The 23,206-nt window shown below is 35.4% G+C and overlaps 1 protein-coding gene across 1 annotated transcript in view; it reads right to left on the bottom strand.

The window, feature by feature from the left end:
* The window catches only part of LOC114272040 (uncharacterized), a 183,703-nt gene extending 170,554 nt beyond the window's left edge, over window positions 1–13,149 (bottom strand). The window contains exons 1-2 of the transcript XR_014333602.1: window positions 13,019–13,149; window positions 10,173–10,433 (exon numbers count right to left, since the gene is read on the bottom strand). The gene's annotated coding sequence lies outside the window, so the exon portion shown is untranslated. The remainder of the gene's footprint in view (window positions 1–10,172; window positions 10,434–13,018) is intronic.
* Between the last annotated feature and the right edge of the window lie 10,057 nt (window positions 13,150–23,206).

Here is a 23,206-nt window from a genome sequence, read left to right as displayed (position 1 = left end):
AGCAAAACAATAAACAATAATAAAGAATACAAAGGGAGCAAATGAGGTAAACTAGTGCAATACATAAGGGAAAAGAATGGGTGACAAGTGCAATCTCTGCAATGTTCTATGCTAAATAGTAATTCGAGGCAGTTAATTCTGATAAGATAATTCAACAATGAAACATAGTTATATAACAAAAGTAAACAGGAAATGAAATAGAAAATACGCATTCTAATAATAAACATTCTACTGTGTAGTCCAGCCCCTCTATACATATATTTTTTTGAGCAACAACAAAATTTCATTAAAAAATAAAAGTAAAAGTGAAAGAGAAAACAAAAACATAAAACTCATAGCCCTAGGGAAGGCAAACAGCAGCCCACAGAACTCATAGTCCAGCCCCTTCACTTCCCACATTGGTAGTACTACCAGTGGATAATTACTTTCTTTACACTATTGTAGCCAAAAATTCTGCTATGATAAAAATTTCAATCACATAAGCTTTTAAATCAACATAATAAAAGATATGGGTGAAAAGAAAAGAGATAATAGACTTAAATAATGCATCTCACAATTGGTTGAATGGTGGGCAACGGTTTCAGAAAGCTTTTGGTTGTGTTTGGTTTGGTTTTGAAATCAATTTTGAAAGATAAGTTTTGAAAAAGGGTTTTCAAAATTTGAAAATTTGTTTGGTTGTATATTTTGAAAATAGTTTTTACAAAATTGGAGTTTTTTAGTTTGGGATGATTTGTATTTTTTTGTAATTGAATAAACTTGTATGAGAGAAAAAATGATTGATTGATGTGTGGGATGCGAGAGAATGAGATAGGAGAGAGAAAAAAATAGTTGATTGATGTGTAGGATATGGTTTAATTATCCTAAAGATAAAAGAAAGTCTTTATAAATTTGAGGATAAAATGGAGTTCATATAGGATTAGATTCAAATGTGATAAGCTGCTACGCTTATTGCCATTAAGCTGCTGGAAAATCAGGAAAACAAATTAAATAACAAGACAACAAATAGGGAAAATGTTAGGGTTCATTAGGACTAGGTAGTGTAGTCGGTAGGGTTTTGGCAACAAACAATAACTATTTTGGGACAAAACAGTAACCTGAGAATACAAACTTATCCTCAGTTTTCTCTCTTTTTTTTTTGGATTTTTCTTTTCTTTTCATGTGGTTTTTAATTGCTAGGGCCAAATTTTTGTTAAGGATTACACTTAAGAGAATAAGATTCCAAGGTTGGAAAGAGTTGATTAGAGCAAGAAAGAGTACGAGGAAGAAATAGTGAACAACATAGAAATCTTGGTTAGAGTCCTTGTGCTTCATCCTCTTAGGAGTTGAGTTCCACCAAACAAAAGTAATCTCAAATTCCCTTGAATCCAGACATCATTTAATAGGCTCATACGTAGATATATCTGTTGGACTTCTTTTATTAGTTATTACACTACAAGAATTAACACTTATGGCAACCAAAAAATTGGTCGCTAAAAGTCTATTTTTAGTCGACAAAAGTAATCCGCGACCAATTTTTTTGGTCGCTACTTTGGTCGCCAATTGAGGGTCGGCAAAAGTAATTCGCGACCAAAATTTTGGTTGGTCGGGAAAAATTGAATTTGCCGACTAAATTTTTGGTCGCTAAATATTTAATTACCGCGACTAATTCATTTTGTCGTTAAAATACTTTGGTCGCAAAAAGTGATATTTTCCCGACCAAATATCTTAGTCGCCAATTGACACATTTCGCAACCAAAAAGTTTGGTCGCCAATTATCACATTCAACAACCAAAAAGTTTGGTTGTCAATTGTGACATTCCACGACCAAAAAATTTGGTTGCCATTTGTTACTTTTCGCGACCAAAACTTTTGGTCGGCAAAAGTGAGTTTCCACGACCAAGAGCTGTTTTGGTCGGCAATAGATGTATTTTTTGCGACCAAAACTCTTGGTCGGCAATTGTTATTTTTTGCGAAAAAAAATTATTTATTTGTCGCGACTAATAAATTGGTCGCCAAAGCAGGAAAACAATACACCTGTAATTTCTAATAATTCATTCAATCCATAATAAACCTATAATTTTATAGCATCATTCAAATTAACTGAATCATTAACATTCGACACAATACATAATTCATTAACATTCGACACAATACAATTATTTTAAGTTTTCATTCACAAGTCACATCCATCTAGCATAACAATTTGAAACATAACTATTTGTTATACATGTGTAGCTATCAACAAATAAAACTACTAATATTTGTTATCCATACACATCCATCCAAAAATATTTAATCCTCCCAAAAATGCTTATACTGCCAAGTAGTCTTGTACAATTTAGCTTCGTGAACTTGTTAAGAAATATGTTGGGAAGGGTGCTCGTCTAGTTCGTGAACAGACATGATTGATTCTGGCCTTGAACCCTTTGTTGAAGTTACTCTCTACCCAAATCATGAAAAAAATCAATATCTTTGTTATTGTTCAAAAAGAAAATAACTTAAACAAGGTAAGAACATACCGAAGAAACAGCCCTATTTCCAGCCCGTCGGTCACCATTACCATTAGAGCTAGATTTCCCAACTTTTGATCCACTTTTCAATGATGGCCCAAAATTATGTCACTATGAAACAGCACTACCGAAGATAACCTGTTGTTGTACCTGCAAATTTCAGTACGCGATGATTAATAAGCTAACAGCCATAACAACCCTGCCAGTAAGATTTTGAAAAAAAGTGAAATACCTGTATCCCCTCCACCTGCTCTTTAAGTGAGATAATGGTTGCAACAACAAAGGGGGTTACTCACTATACATTCAACCATGAAGTGAAACACTTGTAACATGTGCAAAACTAAAAAGGTATAAACTATGTGCAATCAAAGAGACATAAAAATTAGGGGACAAAGTCCAACCACTTTACGATACTATAATCAATATAAAAAGATGAAGTTAACCTGCTGAACCAGTAATGCCAAAGCAAAACATGCAAACTTCTAACAAAACCACAAGCACCGTATATAGACATGTGACACACATCTCCTCTGAACATAGAATTCAATGATAGCATATCTTACAAATACTAATTATTCAGGCATAGTTAACTATCAGGCATAGAATTCATTCAGGCATAGTTATTCAAGCATAGAATTCATTGTCAAATCCTACTCCAACACAAATACATTGTCAAATCCTACTCCAACACAAATACAATTCAATGATTGCTAATTGGAGGTTGAGCAGTTATATCAGACACTAATTACTTCTCTAGGTAGCATATCTTACAAATGATGAGTTATTGAAGACCTTCAGGATTCAAAAATTAAAAAATGAATCTTGTTAGGCCAAAAAAAACACACTTCAGGATTCAAAAATTAATTGGACAGGAGCAAAGAAACTGCAAATGATCCAGCCATAAGAGAGAGGCATAACCCCAAGATGACAGGAAGCAATTCCGTGACAAAATAACTTTCCATTTGCATATGCTAAGTTCAAACAAATCAAAAAATTAAAACGCATGCACTCCAGCTCTCCACCCCTAATAAGCAAGATCAACTTTGGGTAGTGGCATATTTCACATACAGCAAGTTCAAACTGCAACAACTTGACTAAATAAACATCTTCAACTGTAGATTTGTAAGCTATATGATTTCAACTGCAATTGCGAAAGTAATACTCACTAGATGATCAGAGTTCCCATTCATAGCATCATTATCAGACTTCTCTAATGGAATCCTAAGCCACAACTTTAATATGGAAATAAATAATAAGAACGAAGACTACACAATAGGAGAGACAATGTAAGACATGAAGCAAGACTCAAATAGTGGATGCGTGATATATGGTTTAAGATTAGCACCTGCATGTTGGTCAGATTCTGTAGAATCTGATTCGCACATCTAGCATAATTAGCACAGGATGCAAATAGTGAAAACAATAAGTTTCTTATGCAACGATTGGAAATGCAAAATCGATTAAAGACACAAAATCGATTACAGTGGCAATGCAGTTTGTTGATACATTTCACAACAACATAATGGGTAAAGATTAACACAATCGAGTAATTGAAATCAAGTGTTGACTAAATAAAGTTGAACATACCCTGCATTTCACCTCAATATGCAACTGTCACAATTCTTTGAAGCATATATACAAACAGATAATGAGCTTATATGCTTTGCACACATTTTAAGCTAAAGAACCAACACAATTGCCTTAACAGCTAAACTTAACACTTCCCACAGTAGATAAATGCCCTCAATATTATTCGCCAAAAGTCCCACAAAACTCTATCAATAAATGCCCTCAATAGATAAAGGCAATTCGGCAGGAAGATCGCAAGGTTTGGTCCTTGGGTGCTGAAACATGAGGTCTCTGCAAGGAGGAACTGAAGAAGTATGAGAACGAAGCTCCTTCCCAATTTCTCGTTGAGTTTAGGTTCAAAGCAAACACTGGATTTAGATGTTTTTCAAAGTGAAAATAGTTAAATGATCTCAGATGACAAGGAAAACTGTAAGAAAAATTACCTGAGCATCAGCTCCTGATGAAACCAATATGTTAAGATTGGTAGAAAAAGCTAATCCAGATTCGTGCTTTTGGTGACCTTTAAGTTTTGATTTAACCTATAAAACACAAAGTGTATCAGATTGCTTCTAATTATGTGATTGGCACAAATATTTGATAGGACATGATAGAAAGCAATTACCTCATCCACCCGAACATTGTATTTGTGGATAGTTGAATCTTCCATTCCAATGGCTATGATGTTATTATCTTGAGGATGAAATGCTAGGAAGGTTGAAGCAGGTGGAGGTGGCATAAACGTAGTTATTACCTACATTTCAAAACAATCTCATCTTTAATCCTTCATAAATATAACTAGATCGTATATATGTACACATATAAAACCACGTATATCAATATAATTAGTTGATCTCTTCTCTTTTTCTTTTTTTCTTTTTTTTTTTTTTTTTTGAGAAAACGACACAGTTTCATGCATTATGCAAATAGAATTAAATTGCAGTGAATCGCAATTGAATCATAAGATTCTCATAATATAAAAATCAACTTCACGAATCAAATCATTTTGCTTGAAACTCGTATCGGATCATACAAATTGAATTGTGAATTGTAAAATTCTAACAACCACGTGCAGACATACCTTGAATGTCATTATGTTGAACAACGAAACCTTGCCGCCACAGGCTGACATTACATAAGAGTCATTCTTTGAGAGTGCTATGCAAGGCACTGCTTCCTCGAGGTTGACACCTGTGACATCATTAGTCATAACAAGACCACTGTTTGGTTGCCATTACTGTGGAACAACATTGGCAGTGGCCTTTAGACCCTCACCAAGTTCAGAATTCTCCTCCACAAATATCGACTAATAAAAGAAAAGAAACAGGAAAACATGCAAATGAAATTACTCCCAACTGGCTATTACCTTTCCACCTGGATTTTGTTCACTACGTGTCCACTTCCATAACTTCTGAATCCCATTAGACCCAAGTGCCAAAACACCAAAACCGGAATTTGTATAGAGTAGTCAAGCAACCTGGATATAGATGTGTCAGTCGAGCATAATCGAATAGATAGATTCTGCAGCAACAAATGAGTAGGAACACACCTTGTTGACTGCATCCATGCTGTCTGGCATGGTAACCAACTGGCATTGAGCAGGATCTATAATTTCGGCCAACTGGAAAGCAGGCCTTGATTTTCCCATCAATAGTAGTTAAGAATATAAACTGCAAATGTACAAGTGGAAATCATTGTGTAAATAAAACATGTTCTCCGCTAAAAAATGAACTTCCACAAAATAAAAGTCTATCTCTAACAGCAATAACGTCCTACTGTTCCCATTAATTAAGAGGTAAAATGGTGGTTGAAAATAGTACCTATCTTATCAATATCTTACAATTCGTGATTTGATTCACAATTCAATTCATGATTCATGCATAGATCGATGTGAATCTATTTTGGGACAGAATCGATGGTGAATCGCATGATTCACAATTCGATTCATGTTAAATGATTCATATGATTCTTGAAACTATTGGGTACGACAAATTCCGACCTCTTTTACCTATTGTTTGGTGAAAATGTCAGAATACAATTTCCAAGTATGTTTAGTACAAGAAAAAATCAACACCTATGCATGATTTGTTGTTATTTTGGCAATCAGAATAAATCAGACCCAACAAATTCTTTAACCTCATTTTTTTTCCCCTAATTTTTTTTCCTTACAAAAATGTCAAAATACATCTTCTAGGCATGTTTAAGGCTAAATAACTTGCATCTATAAATCAATTAAATGCTAAATAGGTTACCAACTAACAAATTATTTCCCTTTATCTTAGATACCTGAATATTCTCTTTCTGATGAGGACATACAGAATATACAACCACTGGGTGCCCTTCAAAGTTAAATAGCTTTCAGCCCGTTAAATCCAAACCTGTTTCAAATGTTTCCTTTAGTGAAGAAGCAAATAAACAAATAAACCTATCAAAAAATTTCCTAAAAACAATCCACGCACCTTTATCAACTTATTGTCTCCGCACGTCACTACACATAGCTGTTTGCCAGGTCATTAACTTGACCATTATGGGCTTCAACCTGTAACCACAAAGGAATGGAAAGCCAATTAGAAGTTACAGATTTTATTTCTTATTGGCCAGGAAGCAATGTCCCAACTCACCTCTAAATGCTGGTGCAAGTCATTGGACCCACCAGTGCAAGAATACAAATGGATCAAATGCTTTGTAAAGGCAACCCCTGCAGCATGAAAAATAATAAGAAATGTGCACATGGACAATCTGAAATCTAGCAGAAGTTAAAGTGCACGTACCTATAAAATTTCCGTCTAGACTCCACGTAACACGAGTAACAGATACTTGTTCATCTTTGACAATGGAAGCCTGTTTGCACCCTTAATTGTTAGAGCCCATGACAAAAAAACATGTTTCAACTAAGAAAGCAGGACACTGAAAGGCTAAGAAGTACGGACACGAATACAGGTACGGTAACACGGGTACAAACACAGGACATGGCAATTTTTAAAAAAAGAGGATACGGACACGGTTGGGATATGGGGGGAAAATTATATACTTCTATCAACTATGTATATGAATATATATAAAAAAAACTCGCAAAGGTGTCTTGAGGCTTGTCCACACACAAGACATGCGTTTCTGTGAAATATCCCCAAAATTCCTACAAAAAAGTACTAATTAAAAAAATTGACTTGACACACGTGTGTTCCCGTCGTGTTTGTGTCCCATACCTGTCTAACACAGACATGACACCCATTTTGAAGTGTTGGTGCTTCATAGCTAGAGGGTATCCAACACATAAGGAGCACAGTGTACACAATGTTAGCATCAATTGGAACCTTAGTTCCAAATTATGACTATGTTCTCAAGATTTCAAATGGAAGATCTAGAAATGAATACTAAGCTACAGCTAGTTGATAAACATTTTAAAATTACTACTGTCCACAAAACTAGGATGCACTAAATCTGGTTAGAATTAATTCATACACACAGCGTACAACCTACATACATGTCTCATATGTTACATATACAACATTGTAGAAATCTAAGACAAATAACAAAGAATTTTCTAATTAGAAAACGTATAAAAAATGTAATCACCATAGAAAGATAATAGGGGAACCTGAAATGGCAATGAACAATTTGTCATGTCCCATATCTTGAATGGCTTTGAAAGCAGTTTCTCATTCATCACAACCTCCCAAAGCGTTATTTCACCACTAGCAGAACCAACTGTTTTAAAGAGACTATGTCAAATAAAGGAAAGAAGAACAAGAAGAAGTGAAGATGTATTTTTATTTAGCAGATGTCAACTAATAATCGATCAGAGACCATCATACCAAAAAGCAATGTGTGATAAGAAGGATGAAAATCCAAGCTAGTGAAGGAAGCAATGCAGAATGGATCGTAAGCAATGCAAAGCAATGTGTGATCAGAGACCATCATACCAAGAAGCAATGCAGAATGGATCGTAAACACTCTTGAATTAGGGCACTTCTCTCTGCAACAACATCAGGAGAGACATTCCCAAAAATCTTTCTGGATACCCGTTCGACAGAGGACCAGGTAGAAGGAAGAATCCAGCCTTGCCCAGTAAACAATGTCTTCAACCGACGATAGAGAGTGCAAAAATCACGATACCGTATGCATACGTATGCTTTTGGCGAATACTCAGCAACAACCACAGCAGCGAATACCCAACAATCGCTCCCTCTGTGTGAGAGAAAGACAGAGGGCGATGGCGATTTGCGGCGGTGGCGATGTGCGACGGATGTGAGCAACGGTGGTGAGGGACTTCAGTCAGCTAGAGCGAATGGGCACCGATTGAGGGCACCGATTGAAAGAAAGAACACAGAGAGAGAGAGGGCGGACCGAGACACAGAGCGAGATAGAGACAATGGAGATTAGGGCTCTTTTTTTTTTTTTTTTCCTGCTTCCATGGTACAAAACGACGTCATTTTGTAATTGGCGACCAAATTTATTTGTCGCAGAAAAATTTCAATTCCCGCCCCACTAAAAATCAAATTTCCCTTCCAAACTTTTGGCGACCAAAAGACCACATTAGTCGCAGAAAATGTACTTTCGCCGACAAATTTTTTTAGTCGCCAAATCTCAATCAACGGCGACTAAAATATTAGTCGCTAAAAGTACTAATTTGGCGATTAATTTTTTTTTGTTGCTGAAAATAAGTTTTTGACGACCAAAATTTTGGTCACCAAAAAATATGTGACCTTCCGCGACCAAATTTGTAGTTGGTTGGCAAAAGCATACCACTTTTTGTGACCAACTCATTTTTTAGTCGCTAAAATATATCCTTCTGCGACCAATAATATTTGGTCGCCAAAAATAATGATCATTCACGACTAATTAATATTTGTCGCCAAATGTCATTTTTTTGCGACCAAAATTTTTTTGGTCGGCAAAAGTGGTCGGCAAATGTGTGAATTCTTGTAGTGTTAGCCCCCCAAGAGTAGAAACTAGGAATCTTAAACACTTTGACCAGACCAAATAACAGATCATTTTATAAGAATTAATAACATTAACTTACAAAAGGAGATCTATGGACCATAATTAAACCATGTCTGGAAAATGAAAAACTATCAAAGCATCCTTGGCTTTCAAAAAAAAAAAAAGACCGAAAAAAAAAACTATAATTAAACATAAACTAGGACTTTAGTTCTTGGAGTGCATTAGAACGGGATACCTCATATTATTTTTCCATTGAAAACCTCAAAATTTTATAAAATATAATGTCAAACTCCATGAGTAGCAGTGACCACTTCCCGGCTACGTGTCCTTTGGAGCCTTCTTGATCTTCTTAGATTAGAGTTATACTCTTAGTACTACAGTTGGCCTAGAGCCGAGAAAAAGAGATGAAATTACAAAAAAAAGAACAAAGAATAAAACAAAAACAAAATCACATAACTCTCCAGTCTCTAGAAATTAAAAACATAGGAATCCCCTTAAAAAGGAGATACCATTAAAGCCTAAAAAGAGGACAAATAACAAATCCTATCCTATCCTCTATATATATGTCTTCCTAGATGTGAAGATTATGAAAATAAATGCATATCAAGGCCTTCAAATTTTAATCTTCTACTAATGACCAATAGTCTACTTTTTCAAAAGTATTGGTTGAAGTTAAAGTCTCAAGTACATAAGTGTTTGAACCTGCTTAAGATATCGGGAGAAAAAGTTGACCAACATGAAACAATTGAGAATATTGCAGAAACAGGACATGGAAAAAAAAAGGGTACTGGAGTTCACAAAATTCCATCATATGGAGGAAAGGAAAAAGGAATTGAACGTACAATGACACGGAATGCATCAATTTTCATGTCACTAGAGGTTATGCTCGAAATATTAGTCGTATCATATTTGTATTACAGTTAACTAAGCAAAAGAGGCAACCAAAGAGAAATATAAGAGTCGAGGTAAATAGTTCTTTATTTTTTATTTTTTATCAGAGTCGAGGTAAAAATTGTTTGATCACTGCTTTCCTTTGGAAGTAAACAAACCCTAAAGGCTACAAAATGTCATATTCAGGAGTTAAAGATCACATTACAGTAACAAGAAGAAAGGAAAAACAAAAGACTTTCACTTAAGAATAGACTATATGGTTCAGTATAAATGTAGTTTTACCTTCACAGCTTAAGAAATTTACTCATTCTCTTGCATTCCATGACTATCTTTTGGCATGAACTTCTTCATCACTTCTTGAAGAGCAGGATCCTGTCCTTTCGTTGAGAGTATATCTACGACCAAGGGAAAAGTGGATGCATCTACTGAAAAACCACTTTGAACCATTTCCTCAACTAGTATTAATGCCTCAAAGCACTTGTATTGTCCAATAAATCCTCGGATAATAATGTTGTAAGTGACACCATCTGCCAAGCAACCACTCTGTTCCATTTTAACAAACAACACCTTAGCTTAATGCAGTAGGCCTTTTTCACAAAGACCATGTATCATCATATTGTATGTCTTAACATTAGGATGTAATCCCTTGGAAGAAAGGTTATTGAAAGAGGCCTTTGTAGTATCAAGCTTTTTATCCTTGCAAAATGCGTCAATGAGAATACCGTGCATAACAACATTATGATCTAAACCGTTCCTTTCTGTTAGGTTTTTATTTTTGGCAACCACCGTTTGACAAAACTCCTTTCAGTTGTATTTGTTTTCGCACTTTTATTTCAATGAGGCTATGAGTTTATTAGATGCGAATCCAACCCAAATCGTGCTTTGCAGAGAAGTTTGTGGTGTTTAATTCTTTCAAAATTGCCACTTCGCTGATTATGACGGGGATCGAGCTGCCCGGTCAGCTCGCGGGGGTCGAGGGGGCAGCGCCCCTTTGCGGGTCCGAGGCAGCGCCCCCGAAGCAAAATGCAAAAATGCATTCAAAGTTGCTTGTCTGCTCGAGCGGACATTCCCCCACTCAAGCGAAGAATGCTAGGTTTCAAAAGTTTGTTCGCCTGCAAAAAGACTGGATGTTGTTTTTTCCCGCTCGAGCGGAACTTTCCATGCTCGAGCGTAGGTCCGCTCGAGCGGCCAATCTGACGTTCGAGCGGAGATCGTGGGACAAATTTCTATAAATACATGTTTTAGTCCAAATCTAGGATAACGCCTCCAGATCTTCTTTTTGGGTTCTAGGGTTTATATCTGGGGCTATTTTGGATGTTTTAATTGAGTATTCAACTCATGGTTTAAGAAGGTTACATCAAAGGTTTGTTTGCTTATTCAACATAAGAGAGAGAGTTATTCTTCGGTGGATTCCGAGGAATTCGAGCCTGAAGCTTTGGTGGATTCTGGTGTGGCTCATCGTCAAGGCAATTCTGAGGTGAAGACGGGGTTAGAAGAGGCACGTAAGGGTTGGTTCAATTCGGGCGTGGATTCGCTAGGTAATTGAGAGTATACCTGTGTAATTCCTTTATATCTTCTTAGTGGATTGTTTTGTGGCGGTTACCCGTGATTTTTTTATCACAATTGGAGGTGCTCGAATTGTGATTTTTTCACATTAAAATCGTTGTGTCGATTTGTCTTGATTGTTTAATTGGGATTGTTATATACTGCTTAAAATTGATATATAATCACAAATCAACATCTAAGGCATTTCTAGATTTTTTCAGTTTCCATCACATGGAATGATGACAATGCTTCAGAAATATGCCCATTTTTGCACAACCCATCTAATAAGATACCATAAGTTTGAGAATCTGGAATTATTCCTACAGTTTGCATCTCATTAAAAAGTTTCTGAGCAGCTCCACATCTACCTACTTGAAACAAGGCCTGTAGGATAGTACTGAAGGTTTCAATGTTAGGTTTCAACCCCCTCCGAGGCATTTCTTGAAAGAGATGCATGGCCTCATCTATTTTCATCTTCTTGCAACATTCGTTGATTAGAATGTTATAGCTAACAACATCAGGGTGGAGGCCCCTATCCACCATGGTATTGAACACTTTGATTGCTTCATCCATGTGGCCTTGCAAACAACATCCATCCACTAGAGTACTGTATGTGACTACATTTGGATCCACATCTTTTTGTATCATGACTTCAAGTACCCCCTCTGCCTCTTTTGTCTTCCTTTCCTTGGTAAGTGCATCCATGAACACACTAAATGTACGAACAATTGGAGAAATACTGGCATCCAACATTTTTCTTAACATTTTGGTAGCCTCCTTTCACCTTCCAAAATTATGTAGGCCATGAATCAAAGAGGTATAAGTGACAACATCTCGATGAATACCTTGTTCATTCATCTTAGAAAAGAGTTTGAGAGCGTCATCCACTATTCTATCCTTGCAAAAACTATCAATGATTGTGTTACACACTACGGTGTCAGGTTTACAACTTCCCTCTTCCATTATCCTAATCAAACTAACAGCCCTGATAGTGTTCCCTATTCTGCAAAGGCCATTAATAATGGTTCCATACATAACCACGTTGGGTTCAATTTCTCTACTGGTTATTAATTTCTTAAATAACTCCACAGCTTCATGGGTTTTATCTTCCAAAATAAGTCCATTTATCAGAGTGTTAAAGGTAGCTACAGTAGGTGTAAAACCGCGTTTGAAGAGGCAACTAAAAAGAGAGAACCCAACATGGACTTGATTAAGGTGGCAACAACAGTTAATAGCAATGTTGAAGGTGTAGATATCGAACAGGATGCCTTGGAACTGTTGCAACTTGTTCAGAATAAGAAAAAGAGCAATGGCTTAATGACTCATTTTTGTAATAGTCCCTAAAGCTTTGTTGAAGTTAGAAATGGGGGGCAATGGTCGCATTTGGGCCATGCGATTAAACAAATTAACAGCATCATCGAAATTCGAATCGCATTGATGTGTGGTTACAGTTTTAGAAAGCTTGACTCGTTGATTCGTAATTACAGAAGAAGAAGGAGGAGGACGAGCAGAAGAAGTAGGTGTTGTAAAAATGGTAGAGAAAGAACGAAGCAAAAGAAATGAGGAGACAGGTGGCGGCGTACCTTTTAATAGCCAATTATAAGATATTGCTCTTCCAATAATCGCAGATGCATCAATTTTTGACATCTTCTTCTTCTCCTTCTCCTCATTCTTCAAGCTCCGTGTCTCTAGGTGAGTGTGAGAGAGAGAGAGCCCTTTGCAACCAAACGCTTCGTGACTTTTTTTTTTCACTTTTATTTTAAATTAGTATTGTTGTTATTATTTTAACAAAAATAATAAATATTTCAAAAGTTTTACCAAAATTTCTACCAAATGTCTCATATATCTATGTGGGACATTTGGTAGAACTTTTACTCTTATTTTAAAGGTGAAGCACTAATAAATCACATCCTGTGATCTTGTGCACTATTTAATTCGAATAATGCTATATGCACTAATTAGTGTACACACTAGTGTACCAATAGATGATGTGGCATAATTTTAGAAGTTTTGGGTATTTGTAATTTGTATCATAAATAAGGTCATTAATGATATGATAACACTAGTTGGTATACTAGTGTGTACACTAATTGGTGCATGTAGCACCACCGATTTAATTCTTTCTCTTTTTTCTTATGAATATAGAGGCCCATTAAAGTATAAATTCTTTTAATGTGATCTTGTGTACTATTTAATTCTCTCTCTTTTTTCTTGTAAATACAAAGGTCCATTAAAGTATAAATTACACAAAAGGTAATCATTTACACATTTGGGTTAAGTTTTTGAGAGATAAAAGTAAGTTTCTCTAAATGTGAAATTACACATTTGGACAATCCGCACTATAAAGATTTTTTATTTTCCTTCTGTACAAATTCCACATTACAAATAAAAACATAACACTTCAATGTAACACATTAAAAAATTTCTTAGTGTACTTTTTTCAAGCGTAACACTCCAATGTAACACATAAAAAAACTTCTTAGTGTACTTTTTCAAAACGTAACACTCCAATCAATGTAATTTCAAATGTAACACTCTCTAACGTAACACACACAAAAATACTAAAAAACTTCTTAGTGTACTTTTTCTAAACGCAATACTCACAATTTGAATTTATACATTTGACCAAAATTTAGTAAGGAATTTTTGTACTCCTTTCAGAATGGTTTGAAGAATCTCACATCATTTTAGAATAGTTTGAAAAATCCCACATCTTTTTTAGAGTGTTACGTTTGAAAAAAATACACTAAGAAATTATTTTGTGTGTTATAATAGAGTGTTACGGTAAAGAGTATTTTTCGAGTGTTATATTAGAGTTATGTTTGAGGAAAGCACATTAAAGGGTTTTTTTGAAATATTACATTGAAGTGTTATGTTTGAGCGTTATATTGGAATGTTAAAGTTTGAAATTATACTTCTTTTAAAATGTTGGAAAAATCTCACATCTTTTTAAAATGTTTGAAAAATCTCACATTTCAAGTAAATTTTGTACTCATTTTGAAATGTTTTCCAAATAAAAAAAATTCCCATATAAAAATTCATCACCAATTTGATTCTTATAGATTGTGTATATTACCTTTTTAGCACAAATATATATATATATATATATATAAATATGGGTATAATCGGAAATTCAATTCCTAAATAATATATTAAATCTACATTTCCAAAATTAAAAGGACTAATTAGTCTATAAAAAAATTATTGGGACTAAACGAATCACCATTCCTCAAGATGAGATTTATAGATAAATTTCTTATTTTAAAGGTAAAATATTTGTAAAAAAAAAAAAAAAAACTATTTCAAAAATTTAACAAGTATACAAAAATATGAAAGTGTCTAGAATTTTTATATTTTTTGTATTTGATAAATTTTTTTAAAGATTTTTTTATAAATATTATATTTTTAAATGTATCTATGTAAATCTAAAAAGTAAAAAAATTACTTAAAGTATTAAAAAATTCACTAAAAAATTATAAAAAAAATGTATAAAAAAAATCAATTTTATAAAGGGAGAATTACTGGTTAGTGGGATAAAAAAAAAAAGTTATTTACAAAAAGGTAAAAAAGTCATTAAACTAAATAAAAAATGATATTTTAGACATTTTATATATATTTACATTGAGTTTGAAGGCTAAAATACTATTTTTCTATTGGTCTTGCTTAACAAAAAATAGACAAATGCTTAAATTGAAGACAAATCAAAAGATTAAGATTTAAATTGACAAAATTAAAAACTAAATTTATTTTGTAAAATGACTCAAATCTTGGGGTTTTTTTTTTTTTGTCTTAATAACTTGCTTGCTCCACCACCATAATACCCCGTAATCACTTTAAAATATAATCAAACACCATAGTAACTCTTAACCAATTTTATTTTGATAATTTACTTGCTCTACCACCATAATACCCCCATAACCTAGCACTGCAATAGTTTAAAATCAATACCAATTTTTATTATAACTTGCATGTGGTATGTATGACAAGTATTGTAGCCTGTCTTTTTCAAGTATTGTGTTTAGATCATAAATTTAAGTTGAGATTTGAAAAGGAGATAAGAAATGAAAGAAAAACTTAATTTATATTTCATTCACAATTTTTCACCGTCACATTTTTTCTATTTCTTTCCAAATCATTGTTTAAATCCATTATCCAAACACAATGCAAGTAATGCAGACAATTTGCATCCATCAACCCCACATCCCTAGAAATAAAAATTGCATGTTTTTTTGATTTTTCTCCACCAGAGGACATAAAAAGCTTCAATCACAAATTTAATTATCAAATTGACAATAAATTTTATACAATAAAATCCTTATATAAGATTAAGTAACTCCATCAATCATTCATTAAAAATAAGAGGGGAAAAAAAAATCTCCAGCAAGCATTTGGTATCATAATTTGCTACAATGATATACAAACATGTAATGCTATGCCCAATAAGCAGATTGGTTAAAAGTTTCAATGGTACAAAGACTATTAAGAATACCAAACACATCTTGTTTATGCTAAGGGAAATAGTAACACATAGAATCAAAGCAAATGCAAAAGGTCTGTGTCCAGTCTGCTTAGGATTTCAACTTCATGTTGAGTTTGTCGCTGAGTATATTTCACAGGCCCTTAAAAGCTCGCCTCATATGATGTGCGATCAAAAGGATAGGATTCCTCCATACACGCTCTAACCTTGTTCACATATTTCTTTAAAAGACAAACGAATTAAAAGACATTGCCATATAGCTTTTATCGACATTAACCCAAAACATCAACCTTACATGTCTGTACCTGCACAAATTTGATATATATATATATATATATATTCAGGCTGTAGCTACATCAATATCTCAAGAAGCATCAAATGAGAATTTGCATTGAAAACATGCCAATCTCCTAAAAGACAATGAAGAAGAAGGCTGATATTTGCAATTCTAAAATAAACATATAGGAGCCTAGTGCTGACTCAAAGCCAATAAAGATCACATTTTTCTTTGACTAGACATTAAAATGATATCTGAAGGGTTTTTTTTTTCCTTGCATCTCTAGAACATATTGGCAACAAAATCCGGTGTTCTATGCCTACAACTAGTAACATAGTTCAAACTAAAAGCAATGCAAAAGGGGAATGCCAAAAACAACCAGGATTAAGGACATCATGAGGTGCATATCGTTTATAATCCACCATAGCGTCACAACTAGCCCACAAGTTGGCCTCCTACAGTTGAGCAGCCACTATCCACTTTGATAGTACTTGTGCCTTGATAATCTACTTCCACTCTAGCGATATCACAGTTCCATATCAGTATCTTTTAGACTTAACAGCCCCAATATCAAAAGGATACATACCAGAAAAACTTTTAAAATCACCCCAAGGGTCATATGAGAACTATTGAATCTGTAGTTAGTTAGCTTAATAAATGCAAGCTATATATACTTGAATCTTATCGTAGTACCATATAGCACTACTAGAACTCCTTGGTCGCAAACCAATCTTTCCTTCCAAAGAGTCCTTAATTGGTAACATCAAAATATGGGCTAATTAACTAAGCAAGCTGCGAACCAAGTCAATCATTTAAAAAATACATTTGCGAAAATGGTTCACTAAGTTATCTTATTTTAGTAATGAAAATCAATGAAAACGGGTATTTTAAACAATCTCCATGCACCTACATTGAATTTACTAAACATAAATTTTTATTTTTTATTTTTGATAAATCTGTATTCAAATGATTCTCACTTTCCAAACATAACCAAAAGTGAGAAGAAAAAGAGAGAGAGAGGAGATTAAACTTCATTTCCATTTCAAATCTTCTCTCCTCTTTCCTTTTTTTTTGTCAAACGCTAAAAATCCCTTAGCAAATCTAATATCCAAACATGACATGAAATACTGCAAGTAAAACCAATCATTACATTTACAGATCAATTTTCTGACCTGCAGAAAAAAACAAATAGATCAATTTCCTAGATACATGGATTTTTTACTAACGGCGACAAAAATAAAAAAGCATGATATTTTCAGAAAATACAAATGCATTTTATTTGATAGATCTAAAAAAATATTGCCTAATTAATAGACATTAATGTGTGTTTTGGAGAGGAAGGATTGGGTACACACCTAATCTTTTGAATAGTGTACAAAGTGGTTGCCCTGTGACTTGAACCATAACCTCAACCATAACCTCAAGGTTATTAAGCCAAAGTTTTACCATTGAACCAATGGTGACCACTTATTTTATTTGGTAGGTCTACACAACAAAAATTGATGAGGGTACCTGGAGCTTTACAGAACATTTGTATTTTTGAAAAGAGATTTCATTAGCAGGCTAAATCATTCTTCCAACGATATTCCATTAACAATTTTCTTTATAGCAAAGACTAGAAAACTTCTCACAACAAAGACAAAATTTATGTCTACCATGACATATATACCTTAGCCTAGCATGACTTGAAGCAGTATGCTTCAACTATATAGTTTCAAGATCCCAATTGCACAATCATACATACAAGTAACAAACACGTCACACAAAAGAAGCACTTCAATAGCAGGGCCTTGATTAATTCATACACTTCTTCATGCATTTGATTTTATCCCCCCTACACACACACACACACGCACACACACACACAGATAGAAAGGGAGAGGAGAAAAGGGAGGAAGGTAGCAAATAGTAGAAGCACTGCAACAAACAAGAAAGAGAAATATGTGACAGCTACAAGCAAAACAATAAACAATGCAATAGAACACAAGGGGATCAAATGACGTAAACTAGTGCAATCCACGAGGGAAGAGAATGGGTGACAAGTGCAACCTATGCAATGTTCTTTGCTGAATAGTTATTCCAGATAGTTAATGCCGAGAAGATAAGTCAACAATGAAACATAGTTTTATCACAAAAGCTAGTAAGAAATGAATAGAAAATACGCATTCTAATAATAAAAATTCTATTGTGTAGTCCAGCCCCTTTACCTCCCGCATTGGTAGTACTACCAGTAGATAATTATGTAAGGTCCCGGTGTCCCACATTGGGAATGGAGGGGAGTTCCTGGGCTATAAAAGTAAAAACCTGGACCCTTATATAGCATCGAGGCCTTTTCTCGAGTGGTGAAATCTTTAACAGTACTCCTAAGTTAAGCGTGCTTACGCTGGCGTAGTTCTGGAATGGGTGACCCATTGGGAAGAATAAATCTGTGCGGGCATGGCCAAAAGCGGACAATATCGATGACATGAAAAGGGTTGGAACGTTACAAAATGGTATCAGAGCCGACTCTCCAGAGTACTGAGTGTGGGGCCCTGGTATCTCTCGGTGCATGTGGGCGAGCTTGCGAGCTGGTAGGCTACTGCACGGGGACGTGCAGCCCTAAGGGAAGTGGATTGTAAGGTCTCGATGTCCCATATCGAGAATGGATGGGGAGTTTTTGGGCTATAAAAGTAAAAACCTGGATCCTTATATAGCATCCAAGCCTTTTCCCGGCTGGTGAAATCCTTAGCAGAACTCCCAAGTTAAGCGTGCTTAGGCTGGAGTAGTTTTGGGATGGGTGACTCACTAGAAAGAACAAATTTGTGTGGGCATGGCCAAAAGTAGACAATATCGATGACATGTGAAGGGTTGGGACATTACAAATTACCTTCTTTACACTAATGCAGCAACAAAAAAAATAAAAAAATAAAAATTCAACTATAATAAAAATTTCAATCACATAAGTTTTTAAATCAACATAATAAAAAAAGATATGGATGAAGAGATGTCACGCCCCCAAAATAATACAAATAAACCAACTCATAAGAGAAACAAATATGATAGAATTGATGTATTTTCATTCATCAGAGTCCGTATTACAAAAGGATATTACATCCTTCATACATTCATAAACGTTCACCCTGAATCTATAGCACGTAGTATCTTTTAATGACAACAAAATAAATGCCCTACGGACTTACATCTTTCCAAGACATTAACTTGGTTACAACAAAAACGGAGTCATAAACTCCATACATACAAAACCCAAGGCTTGAATAAACATTTAAACATTTAAGCAACAAAACAGAGCTTTCAGCTCTTAGGTCCTCCCAAGCTACGTCATTAGAGGTGGCATATCACCAACACCTGAAAATGATTTCCCAAATAGGGTGAGCCAAAGCCCATTAGAAACAGTCTATCACAATATATGAAGTTTAACTAAGATATAAATGTCAAATATAAACATACTTGATATTCATGACCAATTTACATTCTTCCCATGACTACGCAGTACCAGTACTCATATCATATTTCATTCCCATATATCCATTTCAAATTAGTACATTTCTTTCCAATTCATAGATCAAATTTATAACTTTCAATTAATCCAACTGAGACTATAACTCCGTGGTTCTCAATAAACATAACTACTAGACAAGCACTTCAACTTTGCCATTTTACAAAAAAAATTTCCACGGGATTGGCACCCATGTATACATAATATTTCGGAACTTTTACCCTGGACACTCCGGCTAACTTAATTCTCAATGGAGTACATCCCCTATCTCCTCCTAAACAATGGTGTATATCCCCTTTCTTCTCCCAAAACGTTATGCATATACAATATATTTAAAAACATCGTTATATACAATGACTATCCATAACACATATTCAATGACCTAATCATACCGTCATATTCAATGACATAACTCAAATGATTAGTTTCAGTTCACCTAATCCTTATGCAATTTCTACAACAATCATAGCTATCTTCCACCGATAGCCCAATACAGTTATTTCTAAACATATATACAATCCTTATAATAGATAATTTATCAAACTTTCATAGGTGAGTGATTTAAACAAATCCAACTACACCATTCTTTCATACATCCTCCCAATTTCACATTTCTCACATCAATTCCATTATTTATACAAAATAAATTATTCCAAACATTTTAGGGCAAAACTTCCTATTTTCCAAATATTGACCCAAGGGCAAAATTAATCATTTAAACACATGATAACTTCATATTCAAAACCCCATAATCATCTATGAAGCACAACATAGAAGCCCCTCTTTCAATTTGAAACCAAACCCTAGGTTTACCCAAAATACTCCCAAATTTTCACCATTTATGCATGACCAGAAATAACTAGGTTAAAAATCATAACAAAGTGAAGAATATCCTTACCTCAAAGAGAGAAGATGAGCCAAGCAAGAGAGAAACCCCAAAGATATAGAAATCCAACTTTAATCGGTTCAAAGAGAAGATCTTGAGAAACTCCACCTTTTTGTCAAAGGGTGTAGGGTGGAGAGATCAAAGGATCTAGGTCAAAATGAAGAGAGAGAGAGAGACTCTCCACTCTAGGGTTTTGGCTGGAAAGATATGAAAAAGTGATGTAAAAAGTGCTTTTTTGCGATCTAATATACGCGTAGTCCTCTCGAACAGAGAGTTTGACACCCGAGCGTCAGACACAAACTTTTGTTCCGCTTGAGCGCAAGAAGAGACTTGCTCGAGTGTAGAATACATACCTCCGGTATTTTTGCAGACGACTGACCAGCCGCTCGAGCTCAAGAAAGGATGCTCGAGCGTCTACCTGCTCGAACGTAGGAAACGTCACTAGAGCGTGAAAGGCACTCCTCCAGCACTTTTGCAGACGTGCAATGTACTGGGGGTTTGCAACTCTCGCTCGAGTGCAAGAAAGACCGCTCGAGCGGAGGACCAAAACTAACATAGTCCGCTTGAGCGCAAGAATGGCTACTCGAGCGGAGGACCAAAAATTTGGGCAACACAAGGATTGAAAACTAAGTAACCAACCTGTTCCAAACACAACCACAACAACCCAAAGACCAATTTCAAAGGTGTACAAGGGAAGAAGGGGATAAACAACAATACGAATGCATTAAACCCGAGTACGGAACATCACAAGAGTCAAGTCAAAGTCAGGATCGCTATAACCTCCTCCCCTTATGCTGTGTTTGGTTGGGGGATTTGGGGAGGGATTTGGAAAGGGAAAGAGAAATGGTGTGTGAAACTAGGTGAAATGTAAGTATATTTTATTAACATTTCACCTAACTTTTCCCTTTCCCTTTCCAAATCCCTCCTCAAATCCTCCGACCAAACACAGCGTTAAAGAATTTCGTCCTCGAAATTTACAAATTAGCTTTCAAAATCAAGTTTAGCCAATTCTCAAAATGATTACAAATCAATATTCAATGCCATGACCCATCTACCGGTCATTTATTTTCACCGACTCGATATACAAGTCCTAGATTACAATGAAATTTACAATTTCTCAAAACATCTACAATGTTTAATCAAATTCAAATTTTCACGTGATTTAAACAATATGCATAATGCTCCCAAAAGTGATAAAACACCCATTAATATTTCATGTTCTCAAGACATATGCAATGCTTGCATAGAATTCATGTTTCTAAAATGCCCATAATATATACAATGTTTATACACTTTTCATTATCTTGATCTAAATTTCAATACAAAATCAAACATTAATAAACAAGTCCGAATATTTCTCTCGGACTTCCAATTCAACGTTCCTAAGTCGCTTCCTCAACTTTATGATGTTTTCACAAAACTTTAACTAAGGGAATTGTCTTGCCTCGCAAGACTTGGTCCCTATCTATCCAAGACTCTCATCGGCCTCTCCTCATATGAGGCATCATCATCAATCTCTAAGTCGGTCTAATCCAACACATGCGATAGATCAGGCTCATACTTCCGAAGCATACTAATATGAAACACGTCATGCACTCCGGAAAGTTATGGTGGCAACGCCAAACGATAAGCAACCTCTCCAATCCGCTCAAGGATCTCAAAAGGTCCAATGAACCAAGGAGACAACTTCCCACTCTTCCCAAATCTCATAAGACCCCGTCTAGGTGACATCTTCAGAAAGACATAGTCTCCTGCCTCAAAAGATAAAGGTCTCCTCCTATGGTCGGCATAACTTTTTTGGTGACTCTGGGCCATAACAAATCTCTTACGGATAAGTGCAACTTTTTCCGTCGTTTCCCAAACAAACTCTGGACCCAACAAAGGGGCATCACCCACCTCAGCCCAACACACTGGGGATCTACATGGTCGACCATACAAGGCCTCAAATGGTGCCATGCCAATACTCGATTGGAAGCTGTTATTGTAGGCAAACTCCACTAAGGGCAAATGCCTCTCCCATGAACCCTTGAAGTCAAGGACACAACCCCGAAACATATCCTCAAGGATCTGAATAGTACGCTCGGATTGCCCGTCAGTCTGAGGATAGTAAGCTGTGCTAAAAGTTAGTCTAGTGCCCAAGGCACTCTACAAGCTTTGCCACAGTCGAGCTGTAAAATGTGGATCTTTATCCGAAACGATAGTCACAGAAATCCCGTGCAATCTCATTATGTCTCTAATGTACAGATCGGCAAGATAATCTACCGAATCACTCACGCACATAGGAATAAAATGTGCCGACTTAGTCAACCCATCAACTATCACCCAAATGGCATCACTAACCCATTGAGTCCTCGGAAGGCCCACAACAAAATCCATCGTGACATGTTCCCACTTCCACTCAGCTACAGGTAAGGGTTGCAACAAACCCGCAGGCCTCTGATGCTCAGCCTTCACTTGCTAACAAGTAAGGCATTTCGATACAAACACGACTACATCCTTCTTCATACCCCCCACCAAAATTGGCGACTCAGATCGTAATACATCTTTGTGCCTCCCTGATGCACCACAAGGCATGAATGATGAAACTCTTGGAGTACCTCCTCTCGGCAAGACTCTGGTACAAACAAACGGTCAT

This window comes from Camellia sinensis, chromosome 6, assembly GCF_055761805.1.
Source record: "Camellia sinensis isolate YWXY chromosome 6, ASM5576180v1, whole genome shotgun sequence".
In the NCBI taxonomy this organism is placed as follows: domain Eukaryota; kingdom Viridiplantae; phylum Streptophyta; class Magnoliopsida; order Ericales; family Theaceae; genus Camellia; species Camellia sinensis.
The sequence above is the reverse complement of the archived record's forward strand: the minus strand, read 5'-3'. Positions and strand labels throughout refer to the sequence as shown.